We start from the raw sequence: 9,460 nt of genomic DNA, 5'->3' as shown, positions 1-9,460 counted from the left end.
GGTCAATCAGATAACAATTTATGGTTTTTCAGATGAAAATTGATGATTGTAGAAGTTTGACCTTGGATTGACCTTTGACCTTTGACCATTTGCCCTCAAAAATAGTTGGTTTCCCAATTCAGTGTGGCAATATGCAAATGCTGTTCTATTTACAGGTCAATCAGATACAAATTGATGGTTTTTCAGATGAAAATTGATGATTTTCGAAGTTTGACCTTGAGTTGACCTTTTGACCTCAAACTTAGTTAGTTTCCTAATTTAGTGACTAAATATACAAATGCTGTTCAATTTTCAAGTCAATCGGATTTAAAATAGCGATTTTAGAAATTTGACCTCCAGATGACCTTTGACCTAAAAATCAATAGGCGTCTGAATTGTGACGACTTCTACAACTTGGTGAAGTTTCATGATCGCTTTAGAATTGTGACCTGTAGGCCGATGACAAACAGACAAACAAACAAACAAACAAGCAAACAGACAAACAAACAGACAGAATAACAAACGCAACCGACCAATATACTTGAAAAATCTTCGATTTTGCAGGTAACAAACAGACAGGGGTGAAAATAACAACCTCCATCCACCTTTGGTGGCGGGGGTAACAAGATGGACACTACAAGGACTTTCAAGAAAGAAAAGGGAATTTGAAAGAGGTGTTTTAATGGGGGTGGAAGAGATCAAGGTTTTGGATGGGGGAAGATAAGAGATGGTGGTGAACAGCTGTTTTAAAGACCTGGAGGGAGGAGTGGGATTGAAGGGAGTGGGGGAGTTTGTTCCAGAGGCGGGAGAAAAGAGGAATGAAGGAGTCAAGGTGAGCAGAGAGCCGAGATTTTGGCAGTTTGACCATAAGAGGGTTGCAGGCAGATCTTGTGCGACCTGAAGGAATATTGGGGGGGACAGAGCACAGAGAGAGCTGGGGGGGGGGGGGGCAAGGCCAGAGAGTAGTCGGTAGAAGACGGAAAGACCACCAACCTGCCTGCGGTGAGTGAGTGAGAGGCCCTTGGAGTTAGCTTCATCGCGGGAGATTCCAATGATTCTGAATGCTTTGGTTTCAACAGCGTGAAGACGAGCTAGGTGTGAGGCAGGAGCTCCAGCCCAGAGGGGAGAGCAGTATTCCATTGAGCTGCGGATGAAAGCAAAGTTGTTATTACTGAATACAACTGAATGTACCAGTTCGTGTATCCAGACTCAAGTATGATGTGAGCTATTTGCAATCTGTGAGCAATTTGTATTTCTGTCGCCATGCCAACAGGACAGCACTAACAGGCAAAAAAATTACATTAAAGAAACGTATATCATGCCTAGCGGGGTCAATCCAAATACTCACCCCCAGGTGACGACATTGTTACAACAGGTACAACGTACACGGACATGGTACGATAACGAACTGGTCTCCCAGTCACGTTTAAATCTCGATTAGCACGACGACTCCATCGCCACACGCATCAACATGGTGCAACTGTCGGCGACGAGGATCATGGGAATTTATAACAGTATTTTTATGCTTCCGTTGACAGAAGTCTCCGGAACCATTATGTTTTCAGGTTGTCCGTCCGTCCGTCCGTCCGTCCGTCCGTCATAGGTTTTCGTTGTCGTGATAACTTGAGAACAGCTCAAGGGTTCTTAATCAAACTTGGTGCAGGTATGTATAATGCTGTAAATATTAACTGATTATATTTTGGGGTCACGAGGCCAAAGGTCAGAGGTCATGTTAGGTAAAAATACTGTTACCCCGATAACTTGTAAAGCAGTGATGGGATTCTGACCAAATTTGGTACAGGTGTGTTGAATGATGTAAAGATGAACTGATTAGATTCTGGGGGCACAAGGTCAAAGGTCAAATCTGTAATAGGTATATAACATGAGAACGGCTGAAGTGATATAATTCAAACTTGGTACAGGTATGTGTAATGATGTAAAGATTAAGTTATTAGATTTTTGGGCCAAGAGGTCAAAGGTCAAAGGTCAAACTCTGTTACAGGTCTATAACTTGAGAACGGCTGAAGTTATCTAATTCAAACTTCCTACAGGTATGTATAATGATGCAAAGATTAACTGATTAGATTTTGGGGTCATAGGTCAAAGGTCAAACTCTCTTATAGGTCTATAACTTGATAATGGCTGAAGTGATCCAATTCAAACGTGGTACAGATATGTATAATATTGTAAAGATTAAGTTATTAGATTTTGGGGTCCCAAGGTCAAAGGTCAAAGTCTGTTACAGGTCTATAACTTGATAACGGCTGAAGTGATCTAATTCAAACGTGGTACAGATATGTATAATGATGTAAAGATTAACTCATTAGACTTTGGGGTCCCAAGGTCAAAGGTCAAACTCTGTTACAGGTCTATAACTTGATAACGGCTGAAGTGATCTAATTCAAACGTGGTACAGATATGTATAATATTGTAAAGATTAAGTTATTAGATTTTGGGGTCCCAAGGTCAAAGGTCAAAGTCTGTTACAGGTCTACAACTTGATAACGGCTGAAGTGATCTAATTCAAACGTGGTACAGATATGTATAATATTGTAAAGATTAAGTTATTAGATTTTGGGGTCCCAAGGTCAAAGGTCAAAGTCTGTTACAGGTCTATAACTTGATAACGGCTGAAGTGATCTAATTCAAACGTGGTACAGATATGTATAATGATGTAAAGATTAACTCATTAGACTTTGGGGTCCCAAGGTCAAAGGTCAAACTCTGTTACAGGTCTATGACTTGATAACGGCTGAAGTGATCTAATTCAAACGTGGTACAGATATGTATAATATTGTAAAGATTAAGTTATTAGATTTTGGGATCCCAAGGTCAAAGGTCAAACTCTGTTACAGGTCTATAACTTGATAACGGCTGAAGTGATCTAATTCAAACGTGGTACAGATATGTATAATATTGTAAAGATTAAGTTATTAGATTTTGGGATCCCAAGGTCAAAGGTCAAACTCTGTTACAGGTCTATAACTTGATAACGGCTGAAGTGATCTAATTCAAACGTGGTACAGATATGTATAATATTGTAAAGATTAAGTTAATAGATTTTGGAGTCCCAAGGTCAAAGGCCAAAGGTCAGAGGTCATGTCAGGTGGAAATGTGATAACTTGAGAACAGCTGAATGGATTTAAATCAAACTTGGTACAAGTATTATGATGATGTAATAATGTGGCCGGAGGCATATCGGTCGACGTCGTGACGTTGAAGAGTGCCGTTCTAGTTTTCATAATAGTATCACAAGTATTTTACTTGTTACGATCAACCCAAAAAGATCATCCAAATGCTCTCTAAAGTAATAATTACAAAATAACCGAATAACATTTGTTGTACCTATCAGCTCCCAGCACGGATAATTCACGGGTCACTGAATGACGTCATGATGGACAGCTGATGTCTCGTTACATCTACTTTACAATCGTCTCACCTGTGCGCATTCCTTCCTGGCAATCCATACACACCGCGGCCGGCCATTCCCGCTTCTCTCGTTTTCACAAAGGTAAGCTTACCTTATTCTCATGATTTACGAATTTATACGTTTTATACGAATTTTATGTGTTTTTCGGCCGATTATTTTATGTCTATTTTATATTATCTATTTCGTTTTATTTTTGCCATTGTTTGGTTTAACATTTGTTTCTTTATTTTATCAATAAAACATCAATCAATATGTATTTAGTCATTGGTGTTGATGTTGTGTGAGCAAATCAAATTTGTTTTAGGTTTTTTTTCCCCCTCAAAATGGACGATGGTTCCCATGTAAAGTATGTTGGTTGGGTGGAGGAAAAGTTTGTCAAACTGAGATCTAATGTGACGTAAGCAGATGATGAGACGTTCCAAATGGCTGAAATGTTCGAAATTCGGGAATGCAGGCTTATACCTTTTTCTTTTTTTCTTCCAGTATTACTATGTCAACACGACATCTTAGTACACAGGATGTGCTGCAGCAGGTCATGGAGAAACAAGATGTCTCCGTGACTGATGAAGAACACAGGAGGTGCTGTAGCAGGTCATGGAGAAACAAGACGTCTCCGTGACTGATGAAGAACACAGGAGGTGCTGTAGCAGGTCATGGAGAAACAAGACGTCTCCGTGACTGATGAAGAACACAGGATGTGCTGCAGCAGGTCATGGAGAAACAAGATGTCTCCGTGACTGATGAAGAACACAGGAGGTGCTGTAGCAGGTCATGGAGAAACAAGATGTCTCCGTGACTGATGAAGAACACAGGAGGTGCTGCAGCAGGTCATGGAGAAACAAGATGTCTCCGTGACTGATGAAGAACACAGGAGGTGCTGCAGCAGGTCATGGAGAAACAAGATGTCTCCGTGACTGATGAAGAACACAGGAGGTGCTGCAGCAGGTCATGGAGAAACGAGATGTCTCCGTGACTGATGAAGAACACAGGAGGTGCTGCGGCAGGTCATGGAGAAACAAGATGTCTCCGTGACTGATGAAGAACACAGGAGGTGCTACAGCAGGTCATGGAGAAACAAGACGTCTCCTTCATTGATGAGGAATCGGAATCTTCCTATTCTGCATCTGTGAATCAGACTTCCAACCTGATGCAGATTCCGTGTATCCTCTGCTTCAGGATGCACAAATACCTTTGACTTCTGCAGTACAGGAGTCCTGTACTAGTGAAGACAGCTCAGACAGTGAGCCCAGTGAGGACACCGAGGCCAAAACCAGCGGCAACCCCGACGACATGTGGAAGTCGGACAAGGGCACATCCTGGAGAGCAAATCCATCACCTCACACGAAAACCCTGAGCCACAATATCACGAGGAGACATCCAGGGCCTGTGGCATCAATAAACACAATGTCGCTCAAGGATGCCTGGAGCATACCTATTTCGAGCAACATACTCCAATAAATTTATGTCTGTACAAACGAAGAAATGAGAAGAGGCTCAGGAAACACCAAAAGAGTTCACACTGACGTTTCAGAGAATGAGCTTTTGGTATTTTTGCCCCTGAACTTGTTAGCTTGGCCATGATATGTGTGCAAAGAGCACAGCAATATTGTGTGCACTGCATGTGACCCTTGAAAGACTTTCTATTTTTGAAAATTGTTTTGTATTTGCATTTTTGCCATATTGCAATAAATGCCATTGGAATGCATCTGTGTTTTTATTTTTATTTTTTTGGCGTCCATCCCCTTTCCCCCACGCTTCGTCCACCCTCATGAGGGGGGCAGGCCATAGCCCAAAACATTACTGGGGGGGGGGCGGGGGGGGGGGGGGTAAACAGACTTCATGCCAGGTTTGCGTCCCGTGGGTCAGAAGGTGTGTAAGGTACATCGTAACACACCACACACACACACACATGTATGCAGGGCCCCTGTAAAGAGGATGGCGCGGGGAGTTACCACAAAATTGTATAAATTGTATGTATAAAAGTTAATAACTTTCCCAAAAGCTATAACCACAAAATTGTAACTCACACAGAAAGAGACTCACAGCCTCAGGGGCCAATAGACCAAGACCGATCAGGACAGTTCAGGGAAAATACTGGATGGGTTGAGCAGTTAAAACACCGTTATCTCCACATTCACACAGATCGATTTAGGACGCCTCTTCGTGGTGGTTGTACCCCAACGGAAGTAGAGGGCCAAATCTTCCTCATTCTTCCCTGTTGCCCAGATTCGTCAGGGCAGCGCGGTCTCGGTGAGAGTGCCGACTTGGTCCCCATGGACCAGCCCTTTCCCCCTCTCTCTCTTCCCCCACAAACCCCCCCCCCCCCCCACCTCTCTCTCTCTCTCTCCCTCTCTCTTCCTCTCTCTCCCTCCCTCTCTCTCTCTCTCTCTCCCTCTCTCTCTCCCTCTCCCTTTCTCTCCCGCTCTCTCCCTCTCTCTCTCTCGCCCTCTCTCTAACTCTGACGTGGCCTGGACTTCGTGAAAGCGGGGGTACACCATCCTGGATGTGGGGGATCTCTGGGTCGCTCCTGCGAGATCAATCGGCTGTCTCCTTGCCATGGGCTAGTTCGAGAGAACTGTCTGGGGCTATACAACAACAACTCAGATTTATTTGCCTTCAAATCAACCTGAAAGAGACAACAAGAGCTCATATTATAACACCTTAGTTACATTGTAGGAAAATGAATAAAATATCTGATATTGTTGTGTCATTCGATACAATGATTATATCTATTTATACAGAAGTCTCTGTCGGAGCTAAATGTTAGAAAGTAACAAATTTATATAGATGGGGGATATAAGGGGAATAGTGGACAGTTAATGGCAGGAATTGGACGAGGAAGAAAAATAAATTTGAAGTATAAGGGGCGAGGGAGTCGAGGGCATGGAGGTAGTGATGGGAGCAAAGATGAGAATTGGGGGGAAAAACAATGATAGTAATTAAGAACTTTGCCTCGAGATGGTTTTGCCCATTATTTTGGTGGATTTCTGACACAGCCATAATCTGTCACAAATTACACATTATTTGTTCATTATTATGACATCTATGATGGAATCTTCTAAATGGAGCAGATTGTCATGGGGACTGCAAGGCTAACCCCCGCTCTTGCAGGGAAAATGGCCTTAAAATGCCTGTTGTTGTTGTATGATGGAATCTTCTCCAGGAAGGATGTGGGGCCTCCAAATCTAAAATAACAACATCTTTCATCTAAACAGAAATAAAGGAGGTGAATTCACAGGGTTACGACCTGGGCCCTGCGTGAAGGGCTCGGGGGACTGCCTATTGCTCCGGAGATCCTAATCGATGAGCTCGGGAGGCCAATACGTTCCCCGTGGGTGGGACGCGCCGTATGAGCAGTCAGAAGTGACCGAGTGAAGTTACCATCCAAATGCTGATGCAATTTTACACCAAACCCCCCCCACACTCTTCAACACACAGTATGCCAATCCAGAAATGCAAGGCCAATTCAAAACAGTGGAATAAATGCAAATCCTTTACTCAAGATCAAGAAAAACACAGGGTACATCACCGAGGAATAGATAAATCATGAGAAAAAGAAATCCCACTGATATGCAGTGGCAAAGATCAAGTAATTAAAGAAGGACAGACAGGCGCCAAGACAATACGGACAAGACAATTAACGACCCACCTGGTATCCCTAGCTAATCCCAAAGGGGAGGGAGAGGGAAGCAAAATAACAAAGGAATATTCATCCTGCGTTCGTTTTTGCTTTCCTCCCCTGTCCCGACGCACTCTTCTTCCTCTCACCTCCTCTTCTTTTCTTTTCCTCCCAGAGGTTCTTTCTCTATTCAATTATGTAGAGCTCTGGTGGGAGGGAGAAGGTCGATAAGGAAGATCTTCTTTTTTTTTTTTTTAAACAAAAGAATAAAAATAAAGTCGAAAGGGAAGAAAAGAAGAAAAAAAACACCTTTAGAGGCCATTTTTCCCCGCAAAGCGGGGGTTGGCCTTTTTCGGGAACCGTGGTTGTTGTTGTTTTTCGGTCCCCTTTTTGAAGCAATGTTTTACGGCCGGATGCCCTTCCTGACACCAACCCTTTTTGCTGCCTTTAACGACAAACAGGGAATTACCAGTGAACTGGTACTCAATTAGCCGACCTCGGAAGGATGACAGGCTGAGTCAACCCCCCTGGCGTTAATTCAGCGATCGACCAGGATTCGAACCCAGGATCCTAGGATCCTAAGCCGGCACCCTAGCCGCTAGCCCAACACCAGGGCTAAAAGTCGAAAGGGAAGGAAGAAAGAAAAGAGCTAATCTGGTTTCACAGCCGGCCTGGCATTTCACGTAAGATACACCCTAACGATCACAGCTTGTCGTCATTGCAAGCCCAGCCGCACGAGTGTACCATCATTAAACAATCCACCCCACGAGTGTAACAACACGCAGGAGAATCTCCTCATCCCTTTGCACTCTCATTCTATCCCCACGTGTCCCTCCGTCATGTCCCTCTACCCCGCTGCCCGTGTTCCCCCTGTTCTGTCATCTGTTCTGCGTTCCAGCTCCCAGAAAGTGAAAGGAAGATGGGACATATACCACAAGCTTGTACCTCTTCTGTAGAGTTGATGTTCTTTCCTTTGTATATGGATCCAAAGGTTTATTTTCCAATTTTGGAGATAATCTCCCAGTCTGCGACATTTGACTTTTTTTCTTTTTTTTACGGTGTAGCCCGGAGTACAATGCCGTCTGGGACAGCGTTTGTCTGTCTGTCCATATGTCCCCTTAAACGTACACCAATCAGAGCTGAGGATCTCATCACGTGACGGGGGACACGTTTAGTAACTATTACAGTTGCATGTTTTACGAAAAGGAAATATATTAACCTTCTGTGGAACATTTTGGGGTCCAGCGGGTGTTGTAAGGCAGGTAGGTTTCAGAAATTCCCCATTACAATTATGATTTTGAAATGCGATCGACACGGATCTTGCTCCCGAATCCGGAAGTGAACAGATGACGACGGTTCGCTGGTTTGATATCTCAATACAATCATGATTTAACATTATATTTTGATATATTAACACTATAGTATTTTTTTTTTTTTTTTTTTTTTTTTTTTTTTTTGTATACAAGATCGAGGCTCGTGAAAGAGCGAAAATTAATCACACAGAAAGACAAACAGACACATAAAACAAATAACATCGGGAGCGGTAGACAAGATGGGGAGAGAGGGGGAAGGACACAAACACAACATTTGAGAGCAGGGACCGAGAGACATGGAGACATCGAGAGATCTGTGGGAGGGAGAGGGCTTTGGGGGGGAGGCATGTGAAGGGGGGAGGCATGTGAAGGGGGGGAGGCATGTGAAGGGGGGGGGGGTGGGAAAGGTATAAACATATGGACACTGCCAGGATTTCCAGGAAATAAGTAGGAATTTCAAACAAGGTGGATCTGGGGTGAATTAGTGGGGGTAGAAAAGATCAAGGTTATGGATGGGGGAAGATAAGAGATGGTGGTGAACAGCTGTTTTAAAGACCTGGAGGGAGGAGAGGGATTGAAGGGAGTGTGGGAGTTTGTTCCACAGGCGGGAGAAAAGAGGAATGAAAGAGTGAAGGTGAGCAGAGAGCCGAGATTTCGGCAGTTTAACCATCAGAGGGTTGCTGGCAGATCTTGTGCGACCTGTAGGAATATTTGGGGGACAGAGCACGGAGAGAGCTGGGGGAGCAAGGCCGGAGAGGAGTCGGTAGAAGACAGAAAGACCACCTACCTGCCTGCGGTGAGTGAGTGAAAGGCCCTCAGAGATAGCTTCATCGCGGGAGATTCCAATGATTTTGAAAGCTTTGGATTCAACAGCGTGAAGCCGAGCCAGGTGTGAGGCAGGAGCACCAGCCCATAGGGGAGATTGAATTATGATTATGAATTAATTTATGATTGAAATGATGGATAATGCTGTTTGAAATTAAAATATAGAGAACCTGCTGTCAATGTCTGCCGGTTGACCAAAGGTGGCACAGGAATATAGAATTTATATTAGTCCTTCAATTGATACTTCTGTTAACAACACCCTCATGGTCCACACCACGAGGACCGATTTGCAAT

Source organism: Myxine glutinosa, unplaced genomic scaffold (assembly GCF_964187855.1).
Source record: "Myxine glutinosa unplaced genomic scaffold, kmMyxGlut1.1 SCAFFOLD_2152, whole genome shotgun sequence".
Taxonomy (NCBI): domain Eukaryota; kingdom Metazoa; phylum Chordata; class Myxini; order Myxiniformes; family Myxinidae; genus Myxine; species Myxine glutinosa.
This window is presented reverse-complemented; position numbering follows the sequence as displayed.